Source organism: Ovis canadensis, chromosome 2 (genome assembly GCF_042477335.2).
Source record: "Ovis canadensis isolate MfBH-ARS-UI-01 breed Bighorn chromosome 2, ARS-UI_OviCan_v2, whole genome shotgun sequence".
NCBI classification, from domain to species: Eukaryota; Metazoa; Chordata; class Mammalia; order Artiodactyla; family Bovidae; genus Ovis; species Ovis canadensis.
The window spans coordinates 159,241,929-159,261,966 of NC_091246.1; the positions used below are offsets into that span (position 1 = coordinate 159,241,929).

The 20,038-nt window shown below is 35.8% G+C and overlaps 1 pseudogene; it reads left to right on the top strand.

Annotated features, from left to right (window-relative positions):
• The first annotated feature begins 1,619 nt into the window (after window positions 1-1,619).
• LOC138434940 (U1 spliceosomal RNA) lies at window positions 1,620-1,774 on the top strand (annotated as a pseudogene).
• The last annotated feature ends 18,264 nt before the right edge of the window (window positions 1,775-20,038 follow it).

Below are 20,038 nucleotides of genomic sequence, written 5' to 3' on the forward strand. Positions count from 1 at the left end.
ATTTAACATTGCCTCTGCAATGCTAAGCAGCTCTGCTGTCTGTTGCTGCCCTCTGTAGTGATGACAAAGAGAGCACAAGATCAGTTCATGGTAGAATCTGACTAAAAATTTTCTCTAGAATGCAATTGCTGCCTAGTTGAGATTCACATATTTTCAAAAATAAAAAGCCAATGTGTGTATTTTTTTCATTTGAAGTGTTCTTCAGCAAGCACTAGACACTAAGAGCATAACCTGACTGCTTTTTAAAGTATCATTCTTAAATATTGCAGTGTGATTCATTTAGTCTGATTGAAAGTACCACTAAGAATACTTACATATATACTAAAATGGTAAAATAATATATTTAAAAAGTAGATTTATGACTTAAGATTTCAGATTGGATGGCAACAACTAAGAATGGTCCAGAATTTCTGCCGTTATCAGCCAATTTTATATTAATCCATTTAATTCTCCCTGAGACTGTTACCTTATGGATCAAATGGGATCATTGTAGAGCTAAATTCATACAAAGAATGTAGTTGGTACTCGTCCCTGGTGGCTCAGACCATAAAGATTCTTCTTTCAGGACAGGAGACCCAGTTTTGATCCCTGGGTCAGGAAGATCCCCTGGAGGAGGGCAAAGTAACCCACTCAAGTATTCTTGCCTGGAGAATTCCATGGATCGAAGAGCCTAGTGGGCTACAGTACATGGCGTTGCACAGAGTCAGACACGACTAAGAAACTTTCACAAGATCTATCTAAATAATAAGCATGCTTGTTTCCTTAGCTAGGTTTAGTCTGATTTAACAATGAAGCAAGCTGCCTAGGTGGTGCTAGTGGTAAAGAACCCACAAGCCAATGCAAGAGATGTGAGAGACCAGGGTTTAATCCCTGGATGGGGAAGGTCCCCTGAAGGAGGACATGGTAACACACTCCAGTATTCTTGCCTGGAGAATTCCATGGACAGAGGAGTCCATAGCATTGCACAGAGTGGGACACGACTGAAGCAACTTAGCACGCACGTGCACAACTGTGAAATAGTTAAAATTTATCCTTCCCTTCTCATTCCACTCTAAGACACTGCTCCCATTGCCCTTTCCTCTGGGAATAGGGGAAGAGAGGACTAGTCCGAGGGACATACAGTTGCTGAGTTAAGGAGGAACTTACTAGGACCTGAGTCATGTCTAGGAAGAGACAACAGAAATATGTGCTCTTGAAATGAAGACTGGCTGAAGCTAAACAGGGCTTACGGGCCTAGCTAAGTAGCCTGCGGCTCATGGCAAAGGGTTCTCGGCAGAAAATCTCAGAGTCAAGCTGTACTGTAAAAATAAGGTCATCTTTGCTAGGGTTAGGGTGTGGCCAGAGTATGACTACCCTTTGAAAGAACAGCTAATTTCATGTGATGGCTCTTTAAAATTCTTCTATATTATAAAGTCTTTTATATCATAAATTCTTTTATAGTATAAAGATGTGAGTTTGTGTACTAGTTCTGTCATTTACTGGCTGCCTGCTTATCCTAGAGCCAGATTCTTTGATTTCTCTGAGTCTCAGCTTCCTCCTTTGTAAAGCTGGGGTTACTTGTGAAACAATATTGCTAAAACTCCTGATCTAATGCATGTTATTAAAAATAGTAGATATTTATACTTACCTGGTAGGGGAGGTACCATGACCATGAAGATGGTTTTCCCAGTTAGGTTCATCCATTTCACACCATTGTGCTGATCCCTGCAATTTCCCCAAATGTGGGAAGCCCAACTGCATAATTCATGGTAGTGGAGGCTGGTATTTGCACTAAAAATAGCATTTAATAAATGTTAATTCATTTTAAATCTGGTCAGGATAATAGCAGGAACTGGGTAGGTCAACCAGCAAGTAACATCAGTGAGTTTATTTAAGAAGGACCAAAAGAGACCATGAAACTTTTCTGAATTTCTGGAGTTATATGACCTATGTGATTGCCTGATATATGTATTTCCATAGAAGAGAATTCTAGAACTGACTGGAAGACATTGACATGTGGTCAGGGATCAGCTTTTATACCATGCTTTCTATGAGTCAGTTACCATGTTTAAACTTATATTGACTTATACTTTGATTTTTCAGACACCATCCCTGAGGTATAAGTTCAGCCTAAGTCTGACTGTGACCCCGCATGTCTGACTGTGACTCCAAGATGTGTTTAGTTTGTGGAGGTAGCTCATATGATTAATATTTCAACATTAAGAGACAACTTGCCAAATGACATGTGGCATAATTAACTGGCTTTTTGTTTCAGTTTAGCCATTGGGAATTTTTATGGAGATCATATTTAGCTTTCAATATAGTTTGAGGGAATAGTTGCAAAGACATAAATGATTATTCAATAGACTGTGTATCTTTTTTATTTCTTTTAGCTTAAAAAACAAGTGGCCAATTTTATAAACTCACCTCAACGTAATCAGCACTTAAAATGTTGGATGAGGAGAAGTTGAGGGTTTTGGAGGGTGACTGATAAAGCCACAATTCACTGGCCTTCTTACATTGTCTCAATTTTCTTTTGAGAACAAGAGAATACAATAAGCATTTAAGTATTTAATTTTCATAAGTAAAAGTAAGAAGTGGTTTATTTAACAATGTTCAAAATGAACTTCGGAACTGATGAAAATAAACATATGATCCTGGAGCTAGAATATCTGGTGGTTTTGAATCACAAATGTGCTACTTCCTAGATCCATGACCCTGGGCAAAATTCTATGCCTTTCTGTGCTTTACTTTTCTCTATTTTAAATGGGACAAATTATAGATCTCACAACACCATGTTGTGAGGAGTACGCAAGTTAATTCATGTGAAGCATCTACCTATATTTGTAGGCTTACAGGGAAACAAAATAATACCAAGGTTTAGAGACAGTTATGGTGTGGCTCAGATGGTAGAGAATATGCCTGGCTATGCAGGAGTCCGGGGTTTGAAACCTGGGTCAGGAAGATCCTCTGGAGAAGGGAATGGCAAATCACTCCAATACTCTTGCCTGGGAAATCCCATGGACAGAGGAGCCTGGTGGTCTGTAGCCCATGGGGTCACAAAGAGCTGGACACAACTCAGTGATTAAACAACAACACAGCGACAAAACAATAAGTAGGTTTTAGAATAGTTGTCCAATAATCTTTGAATGATTATAATAAGGGTATTTATTATGCAAAGTCCATAGCATGGCTATTTTATTTAGAAACCTCTGAAACATTTTAAGAAAAAAATTGAGCCATAGACTTTGAGCATCTCTACCAGCTTAATGTTGCTCTTGGCTGTAAGGGTCTTATTCAAAACACTGAGTAGTTTGATGGCAAGCATCTCTGTTTTCTAAGTGCATTTAATAATATATGTGTTTCAAAGTCCTGTGCTTATTACATTATTGGTGACTGGATACTTGTAAAAAGTTAAGGTGGTTGTTGGTAGTCGGCCTCCTTGGTGATGCCCCCTATTTTTTAATGCCTACTTTTGTAGAGTACAATTTAATCAGTGTTTTAACTGTGAGTCAAAAGTACATATTTTATGAATTCTCCTTAAAGGTTTATGCTTTTTTCTTTTACTACTAATATACAAAATGACCATTTTATGTCTCTAATGATTGTGTCTCAATAGCCCAATACAATTACTAATAGAGAACTACATGGTCTGAAATGAGCTCTAATATAATTATTTCTATCCCTGGGTTGTGGATAATTCAATCTTCAGCTCTGATGTACTCAGTTAAACATGGTGGATTTACATACCCACAGTCTTAGGTATGTATCTAAAGAGGTCAACTAGTATCATGAATAATCATTTCATTTTGGTATTTATCTAGTCAAAATCAGGTTTCTGAAAGCCTTATACGATTTTTCTCAGGTGCTCAATATTAATGAAGGAGAAGAAATTTATATGAAATACTTAAGCTTACAGACATTTGAAACAGTCCGCCAAAAGTATAAATGGAATTTCAAAGTTTGTATTTTAATTTTTTTCCAAGTGAATTTATAAAGCACTATTTTCAAAACATTCTCACCAGCAACACATGTTTGTTCTTTACTGTACTGAAATTTGTGCTGTATTATAGATTTTTAGTAAATATAATAATGAATATCATATAAATGATTGAAATAGAATAATGGTGACATGCTTTGACCTTGTTTAAAGAGTTAGTCTGAAGTTCCAGTTCACATAGCCTTTTACTCCTTTTTATATTACTCTGTAATTTCAAGAATTTAGAACAATAAACTAACTCTGCTGCTAAAGAAAAATTTGAGAGTAATTGCTATGTTTACACATTTGCTTAACACCAAGGTTGCTAAGCCCCAAGAGCCAAAGGAAACATTGACTCATGAAGACTATTCATTGAGCTTTTGCTGTCTAAGAGAATCTATTTTGTAAATATAGCACAAAATATTTATAAGTTCAACTGACTTAGAATATTTTTTTCCATTCTTTGCTATGTTACCTGAAGTGTCTATAATTAGAAATATTCCTCTGGGTTTGGGCATTATCACAATTGTTACCCAGAAAGTTAAACTGTTACTACACATTAGCCTACAAACACATATGATCTGATCAAATATGTAGCTCAAACAGTATTCTGAAGAAAAAAAATAATATATTGGAATATCCTAGTTCATGGATTATTCTGAAAAGGGCAACTTTGAGTGGCATAAATGATATAGAGTTTAGCCTTGATATAAAACAATAACAATATAGTTGTTATCTATTGATAACAATAGATTATTGTTATCTATTGATAACAATGTTATCAACATTGTTATCTTCATGTTGATGTTTGGCAGAAACCATCTCAATTCTATGAAGCAATTATCCCTCAATTTAAAAAATAAATTAAAAGGCATTATTATCACTCTAATTGGTTCACCAGTGAGCCCAAGTAGTCATTCCTTATGCAAAAAAATTAATGGAGATATTACTTACATTAAAATGAAAAATATGTGAGTTCTTTGAATTTGATGAATGATTTACCAAATATTTAATACATATTTTTTGGCATTGTCTATTTATTATGAAGTTTATTTCTAGGATTGGTGTAGTGGTGAGATAGCTCCAAAATATGGCTTCTGGTCCTTAAAACACTTCTCAGTTTAAAGGAAGAGACAGTTTTTACATAAATAACAGTGGACAGTAAATGATATAAGAAGCTGAAGTTCTTGAGTAAGAAGGTTAAGGCCACATTTTAAATTGGAACACTGGAAAACTAACTGCAATGTAGCCTTTCTAACTGTTTTCCAGAAAGTACAATGGAAATATATAAGAAGGGACCACTTTTAAAATCAACAAAACAGATATAAACTATTTACTCTTATTATAAAAATCCACACTGTAAATAACTGCATAGACATTAATACTTGTCCTTCCTTGAAGACATACGTATTTTTTCCCTCAGTATGGGATCGTTCTAAAAGAACTGTTTTGTAATCTACATTTTAATTTAATGTATCGTGAACTCCTTCCCATGGTAATAAAATTCCATGTATAGTACTTGAGTCTTCATCATTTGTTTTGTTCATCTAATAAAAAAATTGCTCATGGAGAATTCACTATGTTCTTAGCATAGTCATGGTTGGGGGATACAATGTTATATATCAAAGGCATGTGTTACTGATGGCATCCAATCATAGCAGAATTTTGATGTTAAACGACAAATGGCATAAAAGACAAGGGAAAAGTAGATTTTCTTTTTATCTCCTCTATTAGTCATTGTTGAGAATGTTAACTAATTATTTGGATAATAGACATGTTCATTGAGCTACATGATCAAGGTACTGATAATTTTGTTCTGCTGTTCTGCTTCCAAACAGACATAGGTTCAAGTTCTGGCTCCATCACCTTAATGCTGGGCAATTGGTCCTCTTAATTACTGAGAAATGATTGAAAACTTTCTGTTGATTACTGGTCTGGAAGTTCAAAGAGTAGGTAAAGAAAAGTTTGCTTTTCTGTCTCCACATGATTCTGATCATCTGAAACAGGAAAGCATAAATTAAAATTCTGGTGGAACTTATCGATAGCTACATCTAAGTTTGTTTTACTTGAAAACATCTATTCTTTATTTACTTTAAATATGTTTAAAAGGGAGTATCATTGTTTACAATGTTGTGATAGTTTCTGCTATACAACAGCATGAGCCAGCTATATGTACACATACACACCCTCCCTTTTGAACCTCCTTCCCAAGTCTCTCACTCCACCCCATCCATCTAGGTCACCAGACGGCACCAAGCTGAGTTCCCTGCACCTGACAGCGGATTCCCACTAGCTATTTATTTTATAGACGGCAGTGTAGATGTGTCAATCCTAATCTCCCAGTTCATCTGACCCTCCTCTTCCCCCTCTGTTTCCACATGTCCCGTCTCTAAGTCTGTGTCTCTCTATTCCTACCTTGCAAATAGGTTCATCTGTATCATTTTTCTAGATTCCATATATATGTTTTAATGTATGATATTCAGACAGTGATTTCTTAATAAAGTATATATTTTCAATGCAAGAGTTTTATAATTATTGGGCTGTCATCCATTCATTCACCTGTCCATCTAACTATCTATCCTTTACCTATCATCTAACACAAATATAAGAGCAAGTATGTATTAAAATGTGTGAGTAAATATGTTTTCATATGCTTATGTGTGTACCTAGTGCCACTTGTTTCTGATTTTTTTTCCTGTATAAATCTTGTTCCCTTTCTTGTAACTTTTCCTCTACCTAACCAAATACTAACAACCAGAAAGCTCTTTAAGTGGAAGAGGGAATGCTCTCCAGTTATGTAGGATTGGTCCATATGTATAAAAGACTAAAGGGAAATAGAGAGCTCTTCACTTAAAATTAGTGTTCAAAACAGAAAGTAATTAGGTTTAGAAGAAAACTCAGTTAAAGTTGTTATGTGACTACACTATTAGAATTAAGAGGTAACTGAGATTTCCCAAGTGATAACAGATAATTTGCCATTTAGCCTATAATGAGGTTTGAAAAAAAGAGACTCAACAAGATATCAGCAGTAACTAGAAATGCATTTCTTAGAAGGTCCACCCAGTGTGCAGTTACTCCTTTATCCTTACAAAAGAGAAAAATTGTCGAATGCAATGTACTTTCAGCAGTCATCAGTAGTGCCCCCTCAAATATTTCTATTGACCCTAACCATCTCTACTGACTATTTCCTCCCCTCTGGTTTCTCCTAGTTTTCTGCTGAGCTAGTCTATTATAAGCCATCTGGGTCAGATGTGGTAGTATAGTACTGAAAAATAAAAATCATCACCTTCAGTGTTGTAGTAATTACACTTTTACTTGAAATATTCAGAGAAACATGATGCAATCTTTAAATGCAGATGCAAATCATGTGCAAATTATATGCTAATACATGAGTGTCCCACCTAACTATTACATATAACTGAATGCAGCCCTTGGGAAAATCTTATTGGAGATCATTGGTCTAATGAAAATTGCTGCTGCACGCTAATTATAGTGACATGTGTGCTGCTGTATTGCCCCTTAGCGGTGAGGGGGATGACAGAGGTTAGTTGAAGTTGGATGACTGACTGACAGAATTATGTCTGTTATCATGGGAGTAAATAGCAAAATATCTTTATTCTTTAAAATGCAGTTTTATGACTTTACACCTAAATTAAAATGCAGCATTGGTTTACTATATTGACAATGTGTTCAGGAGGATATGGGCCTAGAATACAAAAGTCACAAAGTACCACTTGACCAATTCAGTTAAATCTTTCTTTACTATCATTTTTTAACCAATTTTTCATTTCTCAGCAGTTGGATAATTCATTGGAAATATACAGGTTATAGAAATATACTCTATACATTTAGAGAAGTAATAACATATTCACATTCCAAAACTAAGCCAAGTGCTAAAAGGATTTAATAATTCCTTTGGAACAGTCAAATTCAAGCCCCATTATGTTCAGACTGTATGACTTTGGACAAGCCTTTTCATATCTTTGAGTTTTCAGTTACTTAACTATGAAAATATGATAAATGTACACACCTTCTTGAGTAGCTAAAGGAGTACATGAAATACTCCTTTGCAGAGCCTGCAGTGCAACAGATAAATGCTTATGAACCTATTATTATATTTGAAATGAGTTATTATTAAAAGTATTTTTTATATCCAAAGATGTCTAGTCTAGACTAATTTCTAATTTATGATATTTATATTTCCTAATTAGAGAGAGACTTAATATCTGACAGATGCCCATTCTTATTTAAGCTATAAACTAAGAAAAAAGCAAAAAAAAATAGTCTTAATTGTGATGTAGAATGTTAAACAAGTATAATGTGTGATTGTATTTAGGAGTTCTAATACCACCATTTGAGGTTTATGACTGAGAGATGAAGAGATTGAATTGTGGGGGAAGAAAGAATTACCTTAATTATTCATTAACCTAATTAGCTTAATTAATTTAAGCAGTTTCCCTGCTTGAAAGAAGTACTTTCCTGAACTTGTTCAGAAATTATATCTACCTTCTTTAAAGCCAAAATAGGCAGAAATTGTTTAGTGTTTAGCTTATAATAAAGCTTAGGAATCAAAGGCCTTGCCAGTTGTGTTGGTCAGGAAATAAACCAAGGAAAAGATCCCTTGATTTCTAAAATTTTTTGATTCTTGACAGCCTTCTTTTTTCTTGTTAAAAGATAATCATTTTGCCACTTCAAATGCTATTTCAAATTAGAGATTTTAGCATCTTTAAGATCTTCTTAAAGGTTTGGCTAGCAGCAAAGTTATTGATTAGTGTGTATGGGAGACCTACTGGACTTCTAACTGTAGAACATATAATTATTTTTAAGTTTTAAAGAGGGAAAAATTTATATTTTATTCCCTTAAATAGCTATGCATTTAAGGGACTATCCATGCCTTCCTTACACTAGGTATACATTTAGGTAGTTGAATATTCCTTTGTGTAAGATTGTTTAGAAACAGAGTGGATAGGGAATGTAAATGATATGCAGCTCATTATACATATTATAAAATAAAATGTTAGCAATAAACACATGTTGAGTCTCAACCAATAGAAAGGCCTATTTTATGTATAGTGCAAATTTACTAGCTGCAGTTAATACTTTCAGGCTTATCTTCAGCACTGTGCATTTTTTTTTTACCATACAAGCAGCATTAAGGGCAGTGCTTACTAAGTGCTTTTCTTTTACTAGGATGATGACAACCAATATGATTGTTTTGGCATTATCTTTTTACTGAATTTGTTCTGTGTGATACCTTAAAATTTAAATACAAGGTTGTATTATGATGGACACATACTTGTGCCTTAAATTTAATGTCACATTTTTCCCCACACACAGATGACTTAATTACTAAAAATGAAGTCATTGTCTAGTCCTTAATGACTTAAGTATTTGAAAGCAAATTGATTTATCCTTTTTATCTCAATAAACTCCTTACCTCCTGTGTTAAGCAGAAGGAGGATGTATGTTATGAAATAAAATTGAAGGTTTAAATATGTTTGATCACAGTTTTCTCCTAGTATAAAATGTGTGAAATCAACAGATTCAACGCTTTTAGCTTCAGGAAATGCTTGACTCTCTGAAAGGCATATAATTGAGTGTACCTGCGGTACAGGGCTATGTCTAATCAGTCGACTGTGTAGCTGGGTAGAGTCAAGTGCCATTCATCTGCCTCCCCTGAGATTTGTGGAAACAAGAAGGAGGAGTAGACATAAGACAAAGATATATAACCATGTTGACCACTGAAGTTCATGGTTAACAACTTAATTATCTGAGTTCAGCTATCACTCAGAAACAAACCTGTGCAATTTAGGCACATGTTATAACTTATAATAGAAAAAGCATAATGCTAAGGACAGTGCTGCTAGAATTCGAATCTACATTGTGTGTTTAATTTTCTAATTATATTTCTAATAGCTTAAATATCTACACAGATAAAACGGTTAACCACCTGCATTTAAATGCCACCTGATGCGTCTATTTTGGAACGGTAACAGATTGGTATAATTTGAGCTCAAGTTCCTCCGAAAATTTTTCTATTAATGGGTCCTAAATTAATCTTTGTGCCTGATTTGCAAATGATGTTATAAAGCAACAATCATCATGAGAATTGCCATTACATGGTAATATCCTGGTTTTTTCCAGTTCAAATTTGGATCAGTGGATAGTTAAATTAAAAATAGAAATTTGCACTGGCATTTCCTATGGAGCTTCGATGTTGGAATAATGCCTGGCTCTAAAAAAATCAATTCAGTGAGATGTTTGCATAGCACTATGTGAAGAAGGTTAGGTGAATATGCACTACTCCTATGTACCAAGTGAGCAAACATATGCAGACCACCCCTATTTCCATACAGTTTCTATATGTTCCATATATTGTGGGCTGATAAAATCATGTAACTTAAAATTATTTATTGTCCAAGCAGCACAAAATCTAATCTTTTGAAAATCTGACAAATAATAAATTCTCTCTAAAAAAAACAACAACACGCAGAAAGAAGGCATCAGCATTTCATCAAGACATTCAAATGAAAGTATTCTCTCTCTTTTTTTTTTTTTTGGCTAGAAGTAAACCTAGTTCTAGCAAAGCTCAGAGAAGTGAAAAGATCAAATAGGCTATTTAGTCCATGCTGCTGCTGCTGCTGCTAAATCGCTTCAGTCGTGTCCGACTCTGTGTGACCCCATAGACGTCAGCCCACCAGGCTCCCCCATCCCTGGGATTCTTGAGGCAAGAACACTGGAGTGGGTTGCCATTTCCTTCTCCAATGCATGAAAGTGAAAAGTCAAAGTGAAGTCGCTCAGTCATGCCCAACTCTTAGTGACCCCATGGACTGCAGCCAATCAGGCTCCTCTGTCCATGGGATTTTCCAGGCAAGAGTGCTAGAGTGGATTGCCATTTCCTTCTCCAGGGGATCTTCCCGACCCAGGAATCGAACCCGGGTCTCCCACACTGCAGGCAGACGCTTTACCGTGGGAGCCATCAGGGAAGCCCATAACAGCTCATAGTAGGTACTTAAATGTTTGCTCATTTGATTTCATTATGAGGAATATTTCCTTGACTATGACTGTGGCAGAAGGGACAGAAACCCTGCCAGTGGCCAGTGATGATGTAGTTATAAAAATGTATGCATTTGGAGCAGCTCCTCCTCACAGGACTGTCACAGTAGGTTTTGTCCCACATGGAGCAAAGTGAATTGACTGTGCTGTCTTGAACCTGAAGAGCTCAATTTGAACCTTGTCCTCTGTGTCAGATAGACTTAAGCATTCACAGAGAAACTGCAGCAGGCTAAAGCCTTGGCTTTCTCTGAGAAATTCATAGATATTTTTGTTCTTCTGTTCATAACCATGCTTTTAAAAAGTATTTCATGACAGGGTTTGCCAAAGGCCCTTTTTGGGCACTCTGTGGAATTATAAGGTGGAGAAAACACTCTATCTTAACTCGTAATCTATCAGCAAAATTGCTGCAGATTCACTTTCCTTTTCTACTTTTCCTACAAAGTCTGAATTCTTTCTTCTCTTTGGCAGAGAAAATTGATCTCACTATGACTTCTAAAATACACAATTATGGTAAACCATGTTTTGAATTGACAGTAGGGAGGGAAATGACACGCATGACTCCTGTTTGGACATGAATGACTATCCGAAAGGAAGTCAACCTTGAATGGCACTGAGGAGCAGGATAATGAAGCATGAATTGACAGGTGATGGGGAAGATCTAGAGCATTTGCAGGGCCTATGTAATAAAATGAGTGAAATAGTTTGACTCGATCAAGAGACATTATGGGAAATTATGTCATTTCTCTACTGTTTGTTTCTGTGATGAATGAAGAACTCTATTTCCTTGACTCAGGTTTAAAATCTTTTCTATTCATAATTTCTCCCAAATCTACTTTGGAAAAAGAAGAGATTCATTTGTAAGGTATTATTACATTTGTCTTCTAGTCCAAATTGTGTATGTCACTTTGTGCTACCCAAGATGAATATTGTGGTAATGATGGTCTTGTTTTCTTTCCCCAGTAGAGACTGAAAAACAATTCCAGGTTATGGTAAGCTTTGAGGCCATCAGAAATAGCCAGTACATGTCAAAAATATGTTTGAAAAATTACTTAAGATTTCTTCAGTGATAGATGGATAGGGTAAAAGAAAAGTATGCCAATTTGGATTTAAGTCATTTTTGACATTAAGGAGAAATGATTCTTCTTTACCCTTTCCAGCATCTTCACTATCAACCAGTAGCATGTTCTGATTCAGGACTTGCCCATGGAGTAGTGTATGTCTTTTTCCAGATAAGGTTACTGACTCTTCTGAAAAGTTACTTTTAATCTCCTCAAAGTCTTGCTATCACTGAATGATACTGAGAACAGCAGAGTGATGCAGAGAGATCTCAGAGGGGCTGAACTGCTGACAAGGAACAACCCAAGTGGACCAGGGATGAAGGCTGAACTGCCGATCAGTTTCTCCCCTCCCATCAGGGAATAATACCAGAAAACTATGGGCCATATGTCAAGCATTGGTTAATAGGTCTACCTGTTGAGGTTTCTAGATTGACTAATAAAAACAACTTGTTTGTAGGTCATTTAGCTATATGAGAAGTGACCTAGTTGCTCTATTTAATTGTATGAATCCAATCAATTCTTTAACACATGTTTAAAGCACTGACTCTAATGACAAATGTTTCTGCCATCAGGGAAGGCTCAATAAAAAGAATACCAAAATTCATTGAAAATGTTGAAATCTCTATGTCCTCCAAGCCTGTTCTTCATTCCTTGTTCAGGAATGATAAAATCTGAATTTCTGTTGCCTTCTCCCTCTAGTATCAGCCATTCCCCAGTTAGTTCACCACATATGGTCACTTCTATTTCACAAGTAACTTCCAAACCTGTCTGTTCTGTTTTTTGTGTTTTGTTTTTAACATTTCCACTCCCACAGTCTTAGTTCAGAGTCTTAGCAACTACCTTTAGGAATAACTTCTTAATGCATCTTACTTCTTTGATTTCTGTCTGAAGGGCATCCTTCACTTTGCCTCTGGTCTTCTGTTTAAAGAACCCTGCTGCCTAAACACAGATCTTTTGGGTCCAGATCTAAAGGAGGAGGGAGTTGGAAGGGACAGAAAAAAAAAAAAAGATTATCAGAAAGGAGTCAAGTTGGAACCGAAGTTATAGAGTAAATCTTCCTTTTTATCTTCTTAAATCACATCACCTCCTATAATTGCAGCTAAGCAAGTGTACAGATACATCAATTGCTTTTCTGAAAATGGACACTTTTAATTTTATTGATAGATGTTTTCTAAGAAATCATTTGTCAATGGAAAGATTTTTTTCGTTTCAAATTAAGTAACTTCTTTATGTTTTCTTGGTTCAGAGAATCATCAGGTATAATGGAGATTTTAGAATCAGAAATGAAAATTTGTCCATTTAAAGCATTTAACTAGCTAGGACCCCAGTTTCTGGTCTGTGTTTCACTGACATCTCCAGACTCATTTAATGTTACATTTCAGCTATACAGAATTAATTACTGTTTCTGAATCAAGTTACAGTGTTTTCTTCCCTTCAGCCTTCACAAGTGTTGTTACATCTGTTGGGAACATTCTTTACTAATTCAACTTTAATCAGCTATTTCCCATCCCAACCCCTGACCCCCACACTCACTTGTGTACCTGATATCTCATCATCTTCCAGAACTTAGCTTAAATGACACCTCCTCCAGGAGTCCTTCTTTGACCCCCTTCTTAAAATTATTTCCAATGTATGATCTACACGTCTTCCATCATAAGGCATCTTATTGAATCTGAAAGCAAAGATCTTGTTCTTACACAAAACTGCTTAGCACCTATTCCACCCCCTGGGAACACAAGAGACCCTTAGTGAAAATTTGTGGGATGGCATCCTCCAATGTGATTTGTTATTTATCAAAGTCACATATCCACAGTCTCATTAGTTAGTTGTGCTGTAAACAACAGTCTGACACACAGTCAGTTCAGTTCAGTTCAGTAGCTCAGTCGTGTCCGACTCTTTGCGACCCCATGAATCACAGCATGCCAGGCCTCCCTGTCCATCACCAACTCCCAGAGTTCACTCAGACTCACATCCATCGAGTCCGTGGTTCCATCCAGCCATCTCATCCTGCGTCGTCCCCTTCTCCTCTTGCCCCCAATCCCTCCCAGCATCAGAGTCTTTTCCAATGAGTCAACTCTTCACATGAGGTGGCCAAAGTACTGGAGTTTCAGCTTTAGCATCATTCCTTCTAAAGAAATCCCAGGGCTGATCTCCTTCAGAATGGACTGGTTGGATCTCCTTGCAGTCCAACAAACATCTGTTCAAAGAATGATGAAGTAAGTGAATAAATAAATGAGTAAAATTTTGAGAAGAACTCAAAAGCTTTTTTGTGTAAAGTATTTGTTCATAAAACTTGAAATCCTGAACAATATTATTTTGCTGGATAACTGTTAATTCTCCATCATGGCACAAAATATAAAAATGACAGGAAACTGAGAAAATTCCCATTTGGAAACAGATCCTTGGAACCCTGGAAATACAACAACAACAAAAACAGTGAAGACCCAAGAAAACTCAAGAATGGAGGGAAAAGGAGAGCGAGAGAGAAAAGCGCTAAAACCACCTCCGTCTATTCATTACTCCTCACTTCTCAGGGCAACATTTTTGAAGATTTCTGTAGCAAAGACCTTAGAAACAAAGGCAACATATGCAAGTTCAAGAAAATGAAATCAGTGTTTAATTACTAAATATTCTACCTCTAAAATTAAAGAAAAAATGCTTAAATAATTCAGTTTGATTTGGTCTCATTAGTCTGATTTCCTAGTATTTAGCCTTAATTATGTGATACATAAGCCCTAATTATGTGGTACATATACAGTGCGCTCTCTAAAGTTAAAGATCAGAACGGATACTGACTTAAATGATAAAATATGTTAAATTATTAATGATAATTAATCTTACAAAATAGGCATAATTAGTTTAAGTACTTTAGATATTATTCTTAACAGCATTACAAATAATATGGCACAGTTTGATCATTTTAAAGTAATTTATTGGGAAGAAAAGCAATGCAAGCAGTGTTTTTCACTCAGGAGGACCATGGGATTGCTTGTTGCTGTCAAAATATATCTGGCTGTCCTTGTTGAAGAGGTGAGCTTGTTTTAACCCATTAAGTGCTGCATCCTAAACAAAATATTGCTTAAGATATACATGACATTATGCAGTGTGCTCTTTATGAGAAATTTGCTGAGAAAATCCTGTTTGAACTTCATTGTGGTTTAGATTAAAAAAAGAAGCAAACTAATGAACATTGTGACTTGTGTAATTGCCAAGTCCTACTTTTTTATTTTCGCTGCAAAATCCCTTGGAGCCACCAATTATGGCCAAGTACTAGGTGTGTGTATATATCTTTATACCATAAGATTCTGGCCTCTTTTCCAGCCTTTTCCCTTGACTCTTTATTGCATATGTTCCCATATTTTAAAATATGCTGTCTTCATATAATTTCACAAATTATCTTAAATGTTAGCTGAAAAAAGTGCAGATCAGAACAACATAAATAGTAGATAAATTCAAACAATTTGTTTCTTCCAATAATTTTCCTCTCTTTTTGTATCTTCAGACCTTGGAATGTGTTTGCCATTTAAAAGAATTGTTGAAGTAATGAAAACACTAGTAATTCTATAACTCTATTTTTTCTTTGCTTGTTAATAAAACTATGAAGGTTTTTAGGAGTCGGACACAACTGAGCGACTTTACTTTCACTTTTCACTTTCATGCATTGGAGAAGGCAATGGCAACCCACTCCAGTGTTCTTGCCTGGAGAATCCCAGGGATGGTGGAGCCTGGTGGGCTGCCGTATATGGGGTCGCACAGAGTCCGGCACGACTGACGCGACTCAGCAGCAGCAGCAGCAGCATGAAGGTTTTTTAACGATATAGTTCCTTTTTACTCTGTAAATACATTTGCTCTTTCACAAGTTTGCAGATACCTAAGCACTGAAGGCGATGGCACCCCACTCCAGAACTCTTGCCTGGAAAATCCCATGGACGGAGGAGCCTGGTGGGCTGCAGTCCATGGGGTCGCTAGGAGTCGGACACGACTGAGCGACTTCACTTTCACTTTTCACTTGCATGCATTGGAGAAGGAAATGGCAACCCACTCCAGTGTTCTTGCCTGGAGAATCCCAGGGACCGGGGAGCCTGGTGGGCCGCCGTCTATGGGGTTGCACAGAGTCGGACAGGACTGAAGCGACTTAGCAGCAGCAAGCACATCCTATGCAGAAGACCTGAGTTCGATTCCTGGGTCAGGAAGATCTACTGGAGAGCGGATAGTCTACCCACTCCAGTATTCTTGGGCTTCCCTTGTGGCTAGATGGTAAAGAATCCGCCTGCAATGCGGGAGACCTGGGTTCAGTCCCTGGGTTGGGAAGATCCCCTAGAGGAGGGAATGGCAACCCATTCCAGTGTTCTTGCCTAGAGAATCCCCTTGATCAGAGGAGCCTGGCATGCTGCACTTCATGGGTTCGTGAAGAGTTGGACACGGACTGAGAGACTAAGCACAGCACAGCACAACAAGCATATCCTGTTAATAATTATACTCTTGCATGCAATAATTCTTGCATTGTTCATCTGTAATAAATTTTCTTCCAGTTTAGTTTTAACCCAAATATCACTTCCTCTTCTTACTCTGTCAAAAGTGTTCATCACTCTTTTCTTGAATTTACAAATACAACTACCCTCAAACCTTTATATATTTTTTATCAAACTAATTTTAATTATTAATTAATATAACTGTTTATCTTGAAAGTCTGTGATCTTTAGAGGAGATCATCTTTGTGTCTGATGTATCATATGATGGTTTAGTCTCTCAGGCATGTCTGACTCTAGCACCCCATGGACTGTAGCCTGCCAGTCTTCTCTGTCATGGGATTTCCCAGGCAAGAATACTGGAATGGGTTTCCATTTTTTTCTTCAGGGGATCTTCCATTCCCAGGGATTGAACCCTGGACTCCTGCATTGCAGGTGGTCTCCTGCATTACAGATGGATTCTTTACTTACTGAGCCACCAGGGAAGCTCTCCTGGCATATCATGAATGATCAATAATTTTTATGAAATGTATGCTATTAAGCAAATTTAAAAACAATTGACTATCAGTCCAATAGTTTTAGCTTAACATCTGAACTATTGAAACAGCACATATGATTGCTATTATTTTCACTAACTTTGGCTAATTTCTTTAGCAGAGATGTCCTTGTGGTTCTTTTCCTAAATTTAGAGATAACAGTTGTCATTAAAATCTTTCATGCTTCTGAAACTTTTAGAAATGTTAATAACCATTTTTAGGGCTTAAACACTTTGTCAATATAAGACTAAGTATACACATACATATTATATATATGTGTTTATTTATACAGATAATTAAGCAGGAAAACAGTAAGCTAAACTATATAATATTGCTTTTGGAATTTTGCAGATAGAGCTGCAAATTTGGCTGATGCTTTATACATTGCATGGAATTGTGATGTTTGGTTACTATGTTTGCTGCCTCCGTTTAAATTTGCAATCTGGCTATAGAGACAAGTTAAGTCAGCATAGCCTTTAATCCAAAGAAAGGTAATTTTTGAATTTAGCCTCATACAACAAAAGAATCCTTCTAAGAGTGATTGTTTTCAATTAAGGATGATTTCCAAAGGGGATGAATACTTACAGTGTCGGTTTTACAAGTTGTATAGTTGTAATATTTATTTGTATCAGTTAAGATAACATAAGTGCTTTGAAATGGGGCTTAGTTTTATATTTATTTTAAATCATCCAATCATTGACACATATTTATTGATTTCTAAACATTTTCCTTGTCTGTTGCCTTGAATTAAATTGGTGTAAGTTTCAGAATAACATCTCAAAAGAAACTCATGGATTTTTCATTTGTTTGCTTTTTTAACCTCTGGAAAAGCTACAGAACAACCACAATTACATAATTACAAAGTGTTAAAGTTATAGCAATTCATAGTTTTCAAATTGGAATGCTTATGAGAGGTATTTGCACTTAATGAGAATTTTTGTGATAAAAGGACATTAAAGCTGATTAGCTACATATCACCTTTATATTTATAATCATATTTCAACAGTATTTAATTGTTATGATACATGATAATAATCTCAATATGATAATATACTCCTGGAAAGTAATCATACTAATTTGATATCAGAATGTTGTCTGCATTGTCCAGCTTAATAATTATAGCATCAAAATGTTAGTGTAAAGTAGATTCATTTTTCTTAGGTATTTTCATTCTGGCTCTCTCCTTACTGATCCTACCATTTGCTTATCAAACAGTTAATAACATACTGAAGCCAAGATATATGATGAAAATATTTTAAATCAAATTTTAAATCTATTTTCCCTATTTTCTCATTTGTTGGAAATCATATACATGTGTATTAAAGAAAAATTTTAAGTAATTTCAGTATTTTAATGTTCCTTTTCTTGATTAATTTGAGTTTTTAATGACTAATTTAATGAACTTCAATAACATGCTTACTTTTGAATCTTTGGGAATTAAAACTTAGGTTTTTCCTGTTTTGTTTTCTTTTTGCATTGTTTGTTCTTTCGGCAAACCTTTTATAATTCATATTTCAGGAGAGAGAAAGAGAGAAGTGAAGAGGGAAGAAAAGAAAAGGAGAAGAGACAGGGAAAGAGACACTCATTGTCCAGATACTGGGCTTAGGAGAAAATTTAGCTTCAGGCCTTTTAAGATTAAGTGTAGTAGGGGGGCTTCCAGGTGGCACAATAGTAAAAAATCCACCTGCCAATGTAGGCAATACAAGAGATGCAGATTTGTTCACTGTGTTGAGAAGATCCCCTGGAGTAGGAAATAGCGACACTTTCCAGTAGTCTTGCCTGAAAAATTCCATGGACAGAGAAGCCTGGTGGGCTACAGTCCATTGAGTGCAAAGAGTCAGACATGACTGAGTGAGCGAGCACACAGCTGAGTGAACAGGAGCTGGAGATGCTCCAGGAGGATGAGTTAGAAGTATAGAAAAGGGCAGAGTAAAAGCATTACTCTACACTGGTTATTTCTGAATTAATTTAAACATTCAGGAAAACTTAGTGTGAGTATATAACTTGCCAAGTCTGTCAGTCCTTAATCAGCTTCCATTCTGCCAAGCAGGATAGATAGCATCAGCACATCTATTATATCCTGCATTGGGTGAGGAATGTCTTTTGAATCTTAAGCATTAAGTTTCATCAGAGTGGAAAGGGAAGGAAACCTGCTATCTGACTGTAACAATCAGGTAAGTCTTCAATGGAAAAAGTGGCGTTTGAGTGGGACCTGACAGACTAGCCACAAAGACAGACTAGCGTGCTTTTCTCCATCTTGAATACTCCATGTCAAAGGGCAGAAAGTATGGCTCAAAGAGACGTAATAGGTAGTTATGTAGGATTGGCTAAATTTGAGATTTAATAAGGATTTTGAAAGTTGTGAAATAATATCATTTTGCAGGAGTTTACATGATTGCAATTTAATATTAAATTTAGCAGCAATATTTTAGATAGTTTATAGAAAGGAACATCTGAAGAAGAGGCTAAAAATAGGCCTAGTATATAAAAAGAGACTCTAGTTTATAGAAGTAAGAGTGAGGATAAGTGAAATGAAGAGACATAAAATTTTCTTGAAGATGACTATTTTTAAAAAACATTATTTAACAGGTTAATAAGTACTTATTTTCTTTTAGACATGGTTTTGAGAACTTATAAATGTTTATTTAATTTATAAAACTTATTCCTAAATATTTGCATAAAATGAGAAACAACTTTAAAATGGACTGCATTTGTGTGGTCAGAAAAGTTAACAAGAAAGTCTAATGGAATAGAAATGTAATTAAATAACATTTTGCCACTGGGTGACCTATAGTTTGTGTGGTTAATGAAATAATCTATATGAAAGAAGTTAATAAATAGCAAAGCCTTGAACAAATGTGCATGATACTATTATTCTAATTATTCAAAATCAACCACAAACTTAAAAAACTATATTTGAATAAGATTGGAATCAGGCAGTAGATTATCAGAATTACAAGA